The sequence below is a fragment of the Cydia pomonella genome, chromosome 1, assembly GCF_033807575.1.
Source record: "Cydia pomonella isolate Wapato2018A chromosome 1, ilCydPomo1, whole genome shotgun sequence".
Lineage (NCBI taxonomy): Eukaryota > Metazoa > Arthropoda > Insecta > Lepidoptera > Tortricidae > Cydia > Cydia pomonella.
In genome coordinates, this window is record NC_084703.1 from 45,522,891 (window position 1) to 45,540,843 (window position 17,953).

The following is a 17,953-nucleotide window of genomic DNA, read 5'->3' on the forward strand; positions in this document are numbered from 1 at the left end:
TATTGTCAGTATTGTATTGCAAAAAACAGCAAATGAGTCGTGACAATAGGTTATCTAATTTGTATAGTTACCTCCTGAGCATCCTCGTAATACAGTCACGTCCGAAAATATCGGTACGAAAAATGTGCCTGAAATATTTTATACACTACCTTAATATATGGGCAATAAAGTCGTGTATACATATTTTTGGCACTTTTATCGTATCGATATTTTCAGACGTGACCGTTCCTACGCGTTACGTCCTATAATTATTTACATCTAATTGTTATTTTATCCCTTAATAAGGCCCTGTACTGTAAGGTAATGTTTTTGTATATTTTCTTACGTCTAATTTTTTGGACTATGAACTAGCAATAAGGCTTACATTGTTTTTTCTTTAAATCGAGACCGTTAAAGAGATACAAATTAATTATTCGTTTTTAGTTATCCATTTTCACAATTGATTAAAATATGAAAGGATTTTTTTTTCATAGCCGGTACGTGATATTTTCGGTACAACTTTGTAATAACCAACCCAACCTTGTCACAGCCCTATTCTTTCAAAATAAGTAACTTATACTATCTACCATATTTCATAATATAAATCATAAATAAAAATTAATCTAAACTAGGTCATTTCTCTCCATAAGATTTATGTAACTTTCGCAGTTTTATTACGAAGCCCGCTCTTTACGTACGAGTATTAAGTACCTCAACTTCTCAAATAGGCTAAATAGTAAACACATAAGAACTTGATTAGGTCCGACAAAAATGGCTAACTTGGTTTAGACGTAAAAGGCGCTGTGTTCCAATTGGGCCTGGACATATTTGTGCGATAACGAGCTAAATGACTACCACTGCTCAATTCATTTGTACAAATATTTGAAAAATGTCTAATTGATTACTTAAATGGCAAAAACTTTTAATTGGGTTGTTGAAAATATTTTTTACTCTCATAAGATAGCCAAGATTCAATTATTTTACTGCATTGATGGCTTGAAAATTTGAAATGATTCGTTTTATGCCTGTGCCGTACAATTTACTTACAATAAAATAAATATTATATGTATAGTAAAGATTAATTTACTATTCAGTGAATACGGTGTGCCATAAACTTGTTTTTTCGGTTCTTTTTTTTAGGTCCTGTATATGCGGGCGTTATGCAAAAAATATTGTTCAGAACTTTATTACTACGTTACATTGTTACACTGTATGCGACATGCTAGATCATGTAAAATTAAACCGTAATTAATAGGCAATAAGTCTTCGACAAGTGCATTTAAAAGTTGTAAGAGCTTTTGCTTGGCAATTTTGTTAATGCTGGTGGTTAAATCTGGAACTAACCTCGCTGCATAGTCATTTCGCGTGCACCGTTAGACACTAGCGCCATCGCGACCAGCACTACTAAATTTGCAGGCTGGTCTGAGAAGCGTTTCGTTCTCATGCGAAAGTGTGGCCATTGTTTGAGAATATTACGAAAATGGTTAATTGCATAAACTGTGTGAGTTTTATGCGTCCGTGTAGTTCGCGAAAGTATCTATTACGGCGATATACGTACCATTATAGAGGTATAAATAAATAATAATAAAAACAAGAATTTGACACTATTCATAGGACTTACTTTGACATTCCATTATTTTTGGCGTAAATTCCACTTCAGTGTAGTGTAGGCATGCAAATCGATTTTTTGTACCTATCATTCAATTAATCGATGTTCGTATTTTTATATTGATTGAAAAATTAATCTGAACGATTTTTGACATCCTTAAGTCCATGCTGTACAGTGTGTGGCAACTAAGACAGACTGCAACCAAACTGAAACTTGTATGGGAACTGCACGCCTACGTTGCAGTTGGCATGCAGTCGGCGTGCAGTTCCCATACAAATTGCAGTCGAATTACAGACATTACAGTCCGCTTGTCTCAGCCCTTAGAAAAGTTGAAAACGTTACGTTTTTAATGGTGCTACTACTTCATGTTTTTTTTGTGTTTAAGTAAGAGGAAAGGGGAGGACCGCCACGTAGTCCTCATTTTCCTCTTCCAGTTCTCCTTCCGTTATTTTTTTTAAATATTGTTATTTTAAGCTTTAGAAGCTTATGATAGATTGCATGGAACTTGTTTTTTGATTCTAAATCTTATATAACAAACAAGAAACCAAAATAAATCAAATTAATTAAAAAACAAATGTTGTAAAAATCTTTTCTTTAAGAGGAATTCCTAGTTGCGATTCCTAGTTTTCCATACAAACGCAAAACAGTCGAGATGTTTCCTCCCTGGATTTTTTACCTAGAATGATTATTTCAAATAAGATCAATATCATCAATATCTGTGCCGCTATGTTTTGCTTCTTTGGATTATTTTATTTTGAAGAAACTTATAGCGCCTCGAAAATCGCAAAAACGGCTCAATTGAATTGGCTGCAAAAAAAGGCGCAGTATACAAAAATATAGCGGCATATATTATATTTATTTCTCCCTCTTGCAGTTTTCAAAATTTCATAATGATTGGTTGCGTTTTGAGGACGAAACAGTCGAGAGCGAAACCTCGATTTTTGAGTTTTTTGCGTGGGAATTTTAGTCCGAGCTGCAGTTGTACCTATCGCAGGCACGCACTCTCGCCCACCGCATCGCGACAGAGACAGCTTCAAAAATTCAAGATTTGAAAAGTTGCTCAGCTAGGAATTGCTCTTACGGTCCAGGGCGAAAATGGCGACTAAATTTGTATGGAGAAGTGGTCATTCATAACATAACTCGTATTGTCATGTTATTAAATCATATTTGACAAATCTGCGCGTCATCGTGGATGACACAAAGTAATAACCTCTTGAGAAGTAACGTGGGTAATTCCACGAGACTGTAACGTCAGTTACCAATTCTTTCGTGTGTTCTTACATTAATTAAGCAAATTTAAGTGTCTGTATGTCTGTATACTTAAATTTGCTTAATTAATGTAAGAACACATGAAAGAATTGGTAACTGACGTTAGTCTCGTGGAATTACCCACTTTCGCATTTATACAATGTGTATTATTAGTAGGCATAGACTACAAGGGCAGTATCCCTCGAACTACGCAGTGGGCTGCAGATAACAGCGTACTAAATTGCTTATCAGGATGGTCTATAAATAAAGGTCTAGATCTACGGCCGTAGTCGAAGCCCTAGCTTGTTACGCACTATAGGGTTGCTGAATTAATTATACCACGGAAAGTGCTTTGTAAACTTTATATTTTGGATTTTTTATACGCACGTATAAGTGTAAGATTCATTGTTATAAATATTAGAATATTCAAAATAATGCTAATATAATATTATTTCAGCAGTTATAATTTTATTATTTATTTAGGCAATTTATTTGCCAGCAAGAACTGTTTTACTTTTTTAAAGTATGTTTGCTTTGGCGCCAGTTTCAATGTTTAAAAAAAGTTGTGCTGAAGATTTTCAGTACCTAGTGATTTTGAAATGTTCATGTTTCATGTATCAATACATATTGGATGAGAACTAAATATATATTAATATTTTTTTTATTAAATATATATTAATTATGTATTAAATTATTTTAAGTAATACAAACTGAAGTCTTTGAATGGAATTTGTTTCACAAGTTTACATTTTATTATTTTGATGCAGTTAAATTTTGTAGCGATTTGATATCAGTTATTTGCACTAACACAGAGAGAAGCTTTATGGTTTTTTTTTATCAAATTGATGTGAATCGCCTAATATGGTCATAAATTTTTCTAAGGAATTCAATGTTTGTAAAACAAGATATATTTTCAAAGTCCAAGTAATTTAAAGCAACATACACTTGGTATCTATTTAAAATGCTAAACTTCTTTTTTATTTCAAATTATTATTTGCTTTTTAATTAGGAATTGTAAAATTTGTTTAAGCGAATGTTCTATAGCAGTTTTTGGATACCATTTAGAGTCAGACCAAGATACCAGCGATTTTGATAGCCCAGCCTGTGCAAGTGTTAAGTAAATGTCATAATTTCATAGAAGTTTGACATTTAAAATAACACTTGCAGTCTGGGCTGCCAAAACTGCTACCAACTTATCTGGGTCTGACTCTAAATAAATTCTTATAGTTTTGTTAACAATTATATGACAACTACTTACACCTATACCTAATTTTGAATCTTTAATTTCATAATTTTATAGGAACTTTGCATTACATAATACCTACCAAAAGGTAATTGGTATTTAAAAAAATAACATTGCCTTAATTGTACAAATGTACACTGTACATTAACTGTAGTCTGCCAAATAACAATCCTGATTATTTATCCACTAAGCTTGAAAAAATTAATTAAACTGTACCAAAATACTAGAAATCCAGAATGTAATATTTTAATATGAGGTCGAAATAAATGGCTATTTTATTTTATTTGAAGATACTGGCAACCCTAGCTCGCAGACACTTACATAGTTCAGATTGATTTGTGAATTTGTAAGCTGCAACAGGATGGGCTGTGTTTAATGGCTGCTACTTAGTGCTTTAGAGCTTTAATGCAGCCATTGTTAAAGAGGATAACAATGTTAAAGATAATGCTTTTATACGTTTTTATTTATTTATTATTATTATTTAATAAGCAGGCAGGCAGTTATCACAACTGATAGTTATCATGAACGATAAGTAATTTTTAAACTGGTTCACATTTTGTGCTAAAACAACATCTTCTGGGAGTTTGTTCCAAGCCCTCACCACTCGATTGCTGAAGAAGTGTTTGTATGGTTTACTGTGAGACCTATGCCTTTCTAGCTTTAAGCGATGACCTCTCAGACGGTTATTGTTGTTGCGCTTGAACGTCTCTTGGAAATCCTTGAGGCCATAGTGCCCAGATATTTTGTACGTCTCTATTAGGTCTCCACGTTCTTTGTGGTACTTTAGACTAGTGAGTTTCAGTTCCTACAAATATTTCTTTGCTATATATTACAAAATATAAAAACAATAGGTAACCCTTGGTTCTGTTAACTTTAAGATATGATGTTCTCAAATAGATTAGTGATTTTTAAACTTGAACAGGATGGGCCATATTTAATCATCATCATCTTCCTCTCGTTGTCGGCATTTTGCCACGGCTCATGTCTTCGAACAAAGTGTGCCAGTATTGTCCCCTGGACAACGAGACAGGATATTACACAAAAAAAAAAATCACTCAGGTATGCCAACAATAGCTATTTATTTATTTATTTAATCATTTATTTCGGATAACTAGACCCATATATTACTAATTACATAATATAATTAAAAACATTTAAAAAATAATAATAAAAAAATAATAATATGCCCCTTTACTTGACTTTTTTACATTTCTTGCTACCTTTACTTGACGTTTTTAGAAAAACTAATTCCAAACAATTATTAACATATTATTTTCAAACTATTTCCCTTTTGCATTGATACACATACGCAAAGTTTTGTTATAATTATCAATAAAATACACAGTAAAAGTTTTTGTCAAAGTATTTATACTATCTTTGAATGTGAAACACACTGTAAATATTACCAAAAAAATGTTGTCTGATATTTATGATTAATCAGCAGTGGCAGCATGGTTCCATTTTTGTCACTTGTCACTATGCCTGTCACTTTCGCACTTACATACTTGTCACATGCCTGCATGGTGACAAATGATAAAGAGCCGATAATCTTAACCCTATAGATTGCGTTGTTTTATCACAGAGTTTCCCATGGCCACCGCCAGATCAGCTCGATGGTACGATAATATTGCCCAATGAAACCATTATATTAAGGAGTCCCTACAGAGATGTAGGAGCGCGAGTAAGACACACTTGGTTTGTTTTTATTATTATTTTATTATTTAGTACACAAGCTAAAATCATAACAATCATCTAGCTTCACCCTAACAATTTCCACCCCAGCTTCGTGACAAGAAAAGTAAACGCACAGCCGACAGATACCCACTTGTGCATGCATACGTTACTAAATAAACATCCATGCGCACGCGCATCCATACAAAAAACAACTCTGACAATGTAACTACAAAGTCTAATTTCCCTTGTAAGTTAGGCATACGTACTTGAAGCAGCGCAAATGAATTTCAACTTTGAATGTAACAGGTTAAGGTTGATTGTAAATTGGGGGGTTGGGAGACGGTAACCGGTTTGGGATCAACTCGCGCGTCGGTCTCGGTTGTCATTCTGGATCGAAACGTGGTTTTTAACTTTGGAATAACTTGGAAACTGCTCTGGGCGTTTTTGAGTGTTTACGTGGCTTTTGGGTTATAGTTTAAAAAGTTACCTGGTCTGTGTGTAGTATTTATTAGCTCGCATTCAGGCCATCATTGTTTAAAAAATGTGTAGTGTTAATAATATACGTGTTCTTTTTAATTCATATCGGACAACTACAAGAATACTGATTGACAAGAGGGGTTTTTTGTTAGCTTACTTTGGTGTCCCACTGTTGGGCAAATGATCGACCCTGGACTTTGGGCTCGATCCTCGAAGGGGGCTTTATCTGAATTTTTTACCTATTACTAAAGTAGAGTTGGAAATGGCAAATAATGTAAACAAATATGACAGTTTTTGTTAGCATTTGACATATAACCTAACATTTTTATGAAGGTCGTTTTCATTAAAATATTAATCATTATAAGTACATTGTAACTAGAAATTTAAGTATACATAAATAGTAAATTGTTGATAAGATCATTGTTGATCTTAAAAAGTGCTTATATTAATCGATTGGTTAGTTAATCGACATTATTACCTTTCATGTTTAAATTTAGGTGAAATATTTACAATTATGTACCTTGGCAACTTTGCTACAGTTTACATTGTAATTAACTAGATATTATAACCTATATGTGGTAGTTAGGTAACTTTATGGAGAAAGTTTACTTCAACTAATGAAATTCGATATTAAAATTAACTAAAAACTAAACCAATACTGTCTCTTTAACTTAATTATTGGGCTTTTAAACTGGACTAAGTTCGGTATCGAATGTCTTTCCCAACACTCACACATAGTGCAAACTTAACTCTGCGGTTACTAAACTACTTATGTTCTAAAATTAAACCGTATCGAATCGCATTTAGTATTAGAGTAACTGATCTTTGAGATTCACAACAGCATTCGTAATTTTGTTTACTAATTAAAATTGTGCTGCTGAAAAACGCTACGTTTACCAAATTTGAACCCTATTCCTGTTGTATTAACGAATAATTATTTAATTTATAATTTTAGGGAGTGAATTGGTCAAGTTGTACGCAGCTCGATTTTTATTCTACAGCGCACTGGTCGGTCACTTTTTGAATGGGAATCGTTTCTAAACCGATAGGGTATTTAATCTATAATCGATCGTACGAGTTAGGAATCGATTAATTCTATTGATTAATGCTTTACCTCGCCGCTTCAAAGAGGTATTACTTTTGAATAAAAATAATACTTCTTTGAAAAGCTTGGCAAGCCATTTCTGTTGGTAGCAAAAGGCGGCAAATTAAAAAAAAATGTAGGCGTGTAGGGTTATCCTCCCATAGAACATTTGAATTTCGCCTTTTGCTTATTTTTAAAGTAGCTTAAAGTACTTATCTATGTATGTTTGTACCGTTTGTACGGGTCAAATCTTGCAAGTTTTTGACCCACTTCCCGGTTTCCGATGGAGCTGAAAATTTGCATACATATGTAAGTCGGGTGACAATGCAATATTATGGTACCATCGAGCTGATCTGATGATGGAGACAAGAGGTGGCCATAGGAACTCTGTGATAAAACAACGCAACCTTATTGTGTTTGGGTTTTTTAGAATTGTCTCGATGAGTATTGTTGCCTGTAGACAGAAAAGTACAGTCAGCGATAAAAGCTTGTACCAAAAATGAAGTTTATGCCAAACACTTATTTTAAAGATAGGCGTAGAAAGCGTAAAATAATACAGAAAACTTTGCACATTTGCTGAAGTTACGATCTGTCATTCGTTAATTATGAACACACGTCTCTAATATGTTGCTAGCTACATATTTCAATTGGATTAAAATATCAACTTTCAGTTAAGTAGTGCGTAAAGTCTGCGAAGGGTATTAACTTTTTGCCTGTCTGTTTGAAAAAACGTATGATAATTGATACATGTAGGTATTCGTTTAAATACCGTTTAATGCAATTATTGACATTTAATAAACTTTCTATTCTGTTCTATTTTGGCCCAGGACTGATATGAAACATAGACAGATATAATTATGCTGTCTTTATCTTACGCTACTAGCACCCAAAAGAAAGGGATAAGTATAGTTTTTTGCTCTTACTTACTGACGAATTGTTGCCAGACTATAGAAGGATACCTATATTATACTCTGACACAGCCACTTTTTTCAGTAGAAAAAGCGGCGAATATAAAAAAATTACGCGCGAAATCTCCCATAGAGAAATTGAATTTCGTGCCTTTTTCTACTGACAAGATGGGATAGAGTATACATAGCCCAATGTGGAGACACTTTTCGATTATTATCGGTTGAAGCACATCACTATTTTAAAAATGTTGAAACCCTGTTGGAGTTGTTGGTTTCAATCATTTTCGCGCATGTTATTGATGCTGACGTTGATGTTTTAACAAGTTATTATGGAAGGTAAAGGCAAGGAACAGAAACTCCTTAGGCAGAATTGTTGCAAAAGTGTCCAGCTGTCAGCTATAAATAATAGTTCCAAATCTCTCCAGAGTAGCGCTAGAGTAGCTAAGAACCTAGGCGTTATTGACGGAGTGAAGTGCGGTGTCTATGATTTGATTTTTTTCTCAAGTATTCTGGGTATTGTGGCGCCACCTATTTATGGTTATCTGTCGGACACTTTTTGGTATATGGAGATTTTGTTCCTTGCCTCTACCTTCCATACAAGTTATATTACAAAAATACAAACATCTATCGAAATTATCAAAGGAACAATGGTGATATCCGTAAAAAAATATCTTTTGTCATTTTTAACGCCACCTGCGAACTTAAGAACAAGTGTCCTTTAGTGTCTCTAGTACCAATAAAATTCAGGTACAAGTATCTAGTCCTACTGTCACTAAGTAGGCAAAAACAACTCTGGTGCTTTACAAATAAGGCTCAAAGTTAATTGTCCTGATTACACTATCGTACAAGTGCGCTTTTGTTTAACCACTGAGGGCTTACCGCGAACACTAAAGATAGCAAATTGTGGACATCTTTCTCTTTTACTCCAATTAAGCCGTAATTAGAGTGATAGAGAAAGATGCTCGCAATTTGCCCTCTGATTTTTAACATCCTCTCTTTGAACTCTATAGTTCGTGTCATCCACGATGACGCGCAGATTTGTCAAATCTAACCTTTAATAACATGACAATACGACTCAAGGCAGGCGTCTTCGTGAATGACACGATCTATAAGCGTGGAATAAAATCGATTTTCGAATGACTGGAAAATACTATTTAACGGCAGGTAACTAAACATAGTGGAGAGCTAAGAGGGAACTATAAACTGTACATTTATAGCAGGATACTAGTCAGTACTTTTATGTGGCTTTTTAACGCTCTTTGACTTAATAGCCGGGTCCACACAGAGCGAGCATACGCGCGAGGCAATTTCCTCACCAACAAACCGGCCAGTGTAGACGTGCGTCGGCGGAGGCGGCGCGCTCGGGCGAGGAAAACGCACGCGCCGCGTCGGCCGAGGCACGTCGACACTGGCAGTTTTGTGCGTGAGGAAGTGGCCTCGCGCGTACCTGCTTTGACTCGGACTAGTATTCTGGATCAATAAACTCGCATTTATTATTGTGCATAAGTAATAAATAATAATGTCTGCAATTTTTTATAACAATCAGTCCCTCTTAAACGCTGTTTGACAGTTTGCCAGAAAAAGTTAATAACCATAAAGTAGGTTCATAGGCTAGGGTTAGGTGTACAAACATGTGATTAGATAAAGCCATGTACAGAATACAAACTTTGTTATGATTATTAGTGTAATCTTAAACCAAGCTAAAAATGAAAAACTCTTTATCAAGAGATAAAGGATATAAACCTAACCCGCGCAACGGCCATATCTTCCGTCGCCAGTTACGATCTTTTGTTTCCATCTAATATAATATTTTCCTGGATTTACGCCGTAAAAATTAGTAAACCGCTCCTAGGACGAAACAGGAACGGGACAGGACAGGACACAGATAACTTGCGGTTAACCTAACCTTGATAGCGCTATCGTATAGTGGCGTTCACACGCTGACAAGTCCCGACTTGTCCGATGTCCGACACAGGATGTCGAGGTGGACGTTTTATATGGGTCAGTGCAGTGTGATACTTGCGATATGAAGTAAAATATGATAATATTTTTTAAGAAAAAAAAAACAACTTCAATGAGACCGGTGAAAGAAAAATTATTGTTGATTTTGAATTTGAACTGGCAGGAAGTGGCACAGGATCGGGACAGCTGGCGTTCTCTCGTTTTGGAGGCCAAGACCCTCTTTGGATCACTGCGCCACAATAGTTAGTTAGTTAGATTTTGAATTTCATATAATGAAATAAAAAAAAATTGTTTTGTAAATCTAATTTGCTTAACAAACACAGCGAAGAAGACAAATCGCCAAACGTGAACTATGCGTCGTTGAAGAGTTCCATTCTGATCATCATGAACAGTTCCACTTCGTCAAATGTCACTTTTTGAAATGTAAATGCTTGATTTGTTGATGAAAATACAAAAATCACTATATGTATGCCTTTCACATTTGAAGAGTTCCCTCGATTCCTCATGGATCCCATCATCAGAACTGAGTTTTGATAAAAACGGGACTAATCAGTATATATATAAATTCAATAAACAAAATATTTTCAAAATCGGTTTAGAAATGACGGAGTTATGAAGTAAGAAACATAAAAAAAAAACATACAACCGAATTGAGAACCTTGAAGTCGGTTAAAAAGGGCGGCCTACTTTTGCACTACAAAGATGTGCTGAAGAGCCACATACGGAGATGCGACATTGAACCATCGCACTGGGAGACTGGCTTAAGATCGGCCGAAGTGGAGATAGACAGTGAGTACCAAAGTGGAAGTCTTAGAAGAGCAGAGGCAAATGGAACTCGATGCGAAACGTGATGAGTAAAAGGCCCGACCACCTGCGGTCTCACTTTGTCGGAGGGGTGCTGACTTGAAGTGAATGTGGCCGTACATTTGCTGCTAAAATCGGTTGTCAGCTCACGAACTTCGCTCTCATTAACCAGTACTAAACAGTCGCCGTGATCGAAACCGGCCAGCACAGTATGATGGTAAATAATTTTCTTATTATTCCCTTGCCCAGGCCCAGTAACATGCGACAGTGCTATCTCATTTACTCCGATACAAATAGACAGTGTGCGCGTTTTAGGTATTGACAGCCTCTTAAGAAGAAATAGAGTATCCTGACAAAAGTCCGGCCCCAAACGGCGTACTTAAAAAATCCCAACAATTCCTATACACCAACAAATGTTCTCGACCAGGGACTAGATGAATATTTTTTAGCTTTTTTTGATATTCTGGTTTTTATAAGAACTAGGTCACTTTAAAAAGCGAACCCATTAACGTGCTCACTAGCGCCACTGCTAAATAATTGTGATTATTTAAATTTAACGATAGATATTTAAAAAAAGGGACCGCTACGTACTGTATTTTGTATTTAAGTACCTTTTCAATACAACATAATAGTTTTAACGTTGCTGGATTCGTGAATCTACGACGTTTTTTGACGTTTTGTTTTCGGAAGGTTGTTTATTTAAGGTTTTGTGGCCTACCTATTTAGAGCCACCTCACAACAGCGTCTTTTGAGCGTCAGCGTCTAGTCAGCGCTATGGAAAATGGCGTCGGTGTGCAGTTGCGCCAACGTTGCGTCGAGCAACAGCCATAGAGTTGACTAGACGCCGACGGTTTTTTGAAGGACACTTTCATAAACAGACAGTGTTCTCCATACCTCTACCCTCCATACTTAGGAGGTAAAAGTTGGCTAAGCTTGTATCTATGGAGTGTGGATTTAAAAGGAGTGATATCTCTTATGATAGAACTGTTGCAAAAGTGTCCAGCTGTCTGCTATAAATAATAGTTCCAAATCTCTCCAGAGTAGCTCTAGAGTAGCTAAGAACCTAGGCGTTATTGACGGAGGGAAGTGCGCTGTCTATGATTTGATTTTTTGTCAAGTATTCTAGGTATTGTAGCGCCACCTATTTAAAGTTTTTTGATGACACTTTTTGGTACATGGAGATTTAATTGGGTACTTGACACATGTTGAATATTGTAACAAAATTTAGTTAAATGGATATAAAACGAGCTTCTTTCGAAAATATAAAAGAAAATGGTACCATTCGATTCCTTACATTTTATTGAAAAATACATTGTATAACAACTATACACATAAACGCAATATTTCAGGGTCAAAATGTCACATCACCTTATCATTTTGTTAGAGGCGTTTCAATCGTCGAGTGCGAGCGTCAGACTTTAACTTTCTGATATGTGTGTTGCTTAAATGCCATGAGTCCTATATAGACATTTGATCCTCACGAAAATCAAGATCGTTTGACATTATTTTCAAAAAACAGTCAAGTAGCCAATTCCTTACCTCCACCTTCCATACTTGTATCGAAAATATTTTTGACAGAGACGTCAGCAATGTTTCAATAACCACGTCTGTGTTGCCACACAAAGGCATCATTATCGTTACGCCATCGACACACGCTAGTCAATTAATACTTGTACTTTTTGTCAGTTGCGTAAGTTCTCACACGAGAGGCTCAGTGAAGCGCCGTCATACACAATTAGGTTCCTGTAGATATATAACAAGTTTCTGAAAAGGCCGCTTTTTTGTCATACTTCGATAAAAGGTTAGATAACGTTTTCTGTAAAAAATAAGCACAATTTTACAGAATGTCCTAAATCGTCCTCTGAGTTATAAATATTATATTTTCTTAATTCAACGGAAAATACATGTATTGCTTTTAGGACAAGTTCCGATTTCGTATTCCGCCCAGAGCTATTAAAATAAATAAAAAACGCCCCAAAAAAGCTTTCTTTACTGGTTTTCTCATTGAACCCTTATGCGCTAGTACAAATATTACATTTTGTAATAATTGTATGTTTACAAGCTAATATCTAAATTAATTTAATGGAAACACAGTTGACAATTCACACATAATTATTATGGCCCCTACAAAAGTCGATAACCACATGCGATTTGCTGAATTCGATCGATCGATTCATTTTGTTGCTCCTGCAACTTATATAGCCTGTCCAACAATTTTATTAGTAGAAATTCTAATTGTCTGTGGGAAGATCATCCTTCGCGCCTAAATTTTTTAAATTTGCCCCTTTTTTCTACTGACAGAAATTGCTTAAAAGACTATAAAATTGTAATTCATTGCACCGTCTACGTGTAGAAGTCTTTAAAACGACATTTCGTATGTTTCCTGTGTTCTGGAGGCCTACCGCGAACACCGAAGTTCGCAAATAGCGGATCGGCAAATCTTTCTCTTTTACTCCAATTAAGGCGTAATTAGAGTGATAAAGAAGTAATTTACGAACTTAGGTGTTCCCGGTAGGCTCTCTGTACCTTTTTAAATAGTGTTGTACTGCAACCGATTTAAACCGCCAAACCGTCGAGTCGAATCGACGTGTAAACAACTTACAAACTTTCTGAACTAGTGCTTGGGTAAGCGATCGAGACGAGACTTATTTCGACACGACAAAAACTGTGCATAACTCCATTTCCGACTTCTGAGAACGGTGACTCAGTCAGTAACTCTAACTGGCCAAATGTGTGCCTTATGCGTTGGTAATAAGGTTCACGGATAATCAGTTAAGTGTTAGCGATGGTAGGTATTCCTCATAACTGTACTCTAAAGCTTACTCATATAGTCTCGTCTAGTACCCATAATATAAGCCTTCTCAGCTTACTGTGGGACTAGGTTGTATCTATCTGTAGTAAGAAGAGTTGATAAATGATTTGAGGTTTACCTTTTTTAACACTATTTCGACCAAATTCAATAAATGCATCTTTTATATTAAAAATGAGCCACCCAAATTTCGAACAGACAAACAGTTTCAACCAAAATCGCAAGCTAAGCGTAATTTTATGAATAAACAAAACGTTCCAAATTCAAAAGGAAAAGAACACCTGCATATGCACCCGGCGTTAGGGTGCTATCGCAACTGTTAATCAAATATCGACTTTGTGCACTGAGCAATAGAATCGACATTTGAAAAATAAAGGTTGTACTTTGGACATTCCTCTATTACGCAGTCGCAGCATCAGGTAGAGGATCCCTTAAATACCGTTATTAACCCAAACTTGACCTTATTCAAACGGGACAGAGTTCATTTCGATTTAATCGTTTGCATCGCCACAGTACACCACACACCAGATTTGATGTAGATTATGGTTATTCTAAAATATTTAGAATAGTAAAAGGCGAGCGTGCAATTTGATGTCCGGCGATGTCCGATTAAATGCTGACAAATAGTATTTATTGATACTGATTCCGTAATTATATAGGTTTCGAGTATAGTATTCACAGTAGCCCACCGACATTACACACGTCTGTTGAACTCGAGAACGAATGACGCTATTAAATTTTATTAATCTTTTCTATTTACCAGACACAAAGTACCTAACAAAATTCCTGATTTGATTTTTTTTCCCGTCCGATCATTTCGGCAACGCTGGGGGAGGGGGAGCGATAGTGGCGCAAAGGTGAATAAAACTGGACATTTTAAAAAAATCGATACAATCAATTGATTCATTAAAATTTATGTCATTTTCCTGACGTGGCCGCATTCCTCGTCCAAAATTCCTGACGTCTGGTAACCTTACAGACAAATCCAATGCGCCAAGACAATAGGGTTGTTTCCATCTACAAATCTTAGGGCAGAATTGTATCCCAATAAATTCTTTTGGATTATAAGAACATGTTAAACTACTTTTAGGGGACCTGTAATGACCAGATTTTTGTAAATATTGAATTTAAAATATCTTTTGGCACACGTCACGTGACCAAACTCGAAACGTCATTGAAGATTCTGATGACGTCACAACTCTCGGATTGACACTGTTGACAGTTAGACGATAAACAACAAATGACAAATGTCAGTTGACAGTTCGTATCTTCTACGTGCGTATGTAGTTATGTGTCAAACCGTAAACTGTGACGTCACACAATTTACAAAGAGCGTTTTGGGCGCGAAAGCATCTGTCAAAATATATTTTGTTAATTTAACATATTTAAAGCCGTTTTTAGTATAAAAGTTGAATTTAAGGGCAACTTTTAGTTAATATAGAACGTAATACGAGCGTTTCAAAAAATTGGAAACAACCCTATTAACGGTCTGATCAATAATTAAGTTTGAAACTTCTCATCCAGTTTGGCAAACGCCTTAACGGTGACAGACGATGTGGTGCCACCCTAACTCCTCCTTATATTGGTCACCCTGAATTCACACATCCAGAGAGTGTAACCCTTTTTAATCATAATGTTCCGTGGAGTTCAATAACCTTCCGATCTACAATGCCGTAAGAGTCATGTCTTTTATAAAATACCTTCTCGTACTACAGTAAATAACAGGGAAAAGTCTTAATTAAAATTAAAACACTTGTATCATGTCGTTTTCCCTCATCATACTTCTCAAATCTTTACCACACTTACTGTACATTGGCCATCAGATATATCGGAGCGGCCAAGGTCCTCATAAATATCTGAACACGCATCTGCGTTAGTGTGTGTTCAGATATTTTTGAGCACATCGGCCGCTCAGATAAGTGTGATGGCGACTGTACCATACCAAGTATAAATATTACATATGAATACCAAGTATATATACTCGCTATCACCGGTCGAGCGGCGGTGATTAATTAATAGACACAATAAAAGCTTACAAGCTTTCGAAACCACGATGTATAGGGATCATTAGTTTATTGGTGTGCCTACCTCCGAATAGTCCTATACTCTTTATTTTGTCCGAATATAAACGCTATTGCGTTTATTGTTCAAGAAATGTTCTTTAGCGAGTTTTAACTTCTCATATGATGAAATTATATCGTTTTATGGGTCATACAGTTTTATGTCCAAATGTATGTATTGTCTAGTTTCGTTTTATTTAGTGGTGACGTATTTTTTAAGGCAAGGGCGCTGGTGGCCTAGCGGTAAGAGCGCGCGACTTGCAATCCGGAGGTCGCGGGTTCAAACCCCGGCTCGTACCAATGAGTTTTTCGGAACTTATGTACGAAATATCATTTGATATTTTCCAGTCGCTTTTCGGTGAAGGAAAAACATCGTGAGGAAACCGGACTAATCTCAACTAAGCCTAGTTTACCCTCTGTGTTGGACGGTCAGATGGCAGTCGCCTTCGTAAAAACTTGTGCCTACGCCAAATCTTGGGATTAGTTGTCAAGCGGACCCCAGTCTCCCATGACCCGTGGCAAAATGCCGGGACAACGCGAGGAAGAAGAGAGAGACGTATTTTTTTAAGGCGAACGTATATAGAACTCGAATTCTACCAGCTTGCCTAGTTTTTAGACAATTCAACACTTTTCTACAGCTCCAAAAAATGAAGGCACAGTTACACTTAGGTGCAAAACTGTCCCAATAGGCATCTTGGTAGAATCTGGAGAAGTTGATGTCGATCAAGGGAAGAGGCACATGATTAATACATAAAGTAAAGTACTCCTTGAAATTTTCTACAAATCGGCCTGACATATGATGTACTTGGCATTTACGGTTATTTTGTAATTTAGAATCGAAAAGTAGAAAAAAAACACATTTTTTTTTTCTATATTTTTATTTCCTCCTATGGGAACCCCCAAATAGGGAACCAAATAAAGCCCGACCAGAAATTATGATCGTTATCATAAGGGCGCTGTTATTCTCATGTATAGGGTGACAGTTCAGTTTAGTATGAAAAATTTAGTTCCAATCAAATTCCGCAATATGGCGCGTGATCATATGTATATTACTGGCCAGGCTTTAATTAAGAAATTATGTGAAGTGAAATTCTCTGAAAAAGTGTAAGTAGCTCGTTTAAATGAATTTTTGACGGGTCGCCTCTATTAGTACATTTTTCAAATTTTCGAATATTATATTTATATTATAACCTTTTTTTAACCACATATATTACGTCATACGGTCAAAAGGTCAAACGGACACTTAAAATAGCATCTAATTTAGCGCATATTTTATTTTGTATCGAATCTAACAAATACAGCATTAGACGAAATAATACGAGCCATCTGCCATTTCCGACCCTTACAAAAGGACGTGCGCGCTATACAAAAACAATGGCGCTTACGTCGTTTTAAAATAACTGTCGCCCACATGTGCATGCGAAACTTTTAGCACAATTACTCCCCTTGTCCTATTGCAATGGAGGAGGGTCGTGTGATCATGTTTTCGATAGAATACCCGAAAAAAGTTTTAATTTCACGGTGGGCAATTGGATTTTTTTTTTTTTTTAGTTTATTAATTATATTATTGTCCTATTTTTTAAAATCACGTGATAAATAAAACCACGGCATTACCATCACTCCATTATAATTATCACACCCCTTGGGTTAATCCTCATATGTTAAGGTATTTTTGAGACTGACGCTTAATTTTGATTAAAATATTTGAAACTTTTGTCATTCGGGTAAATTTTGATGAAATGATCATGCATGAAAACTATGTATTTCAAATTCAAGCATTAAATAATTTTAGATTGTTTTTTTTTTTTTTTACAAATTGAAGACAATACGTATTTACCAGGTGTGTCTAATTTATCTGCTGTCCTTTTATTTTACTTTACCCTGCTCTAATAACTATATAGCTATTACTCGTAAAGTGCAGTCAAAAGTTTTCAATGAACTACGTATATACGTGTCCAGTATAAATTTAACCCCAGATTACCCACAATTTTGCCGTATCTAGAGTCCAATAGATGCAAGCTAGAGTAACAGCAACTTGACCATCCTTGAACCTTATGGATTGTGAATAAGGTTTAGAATCAGTCAACAGTGGTCGA

The 17,953-nt window shown here is 35.7% G+C and overlaps 1 protein-coding gene across 1 annotated transcript in view; it reads left to right on the forward strand.

The window, feature by feature from the left end:
- The window catches only part of LOC133525002 (neurogenic locus Notch protein), a 178,134-nt gene that overhangs the window by 3,683 nt on the left and 156,498 nt on the right, over positions 1-17,953 (forward strand). The gene's annotated exons all lie outside the window — the stretch shown is intronic.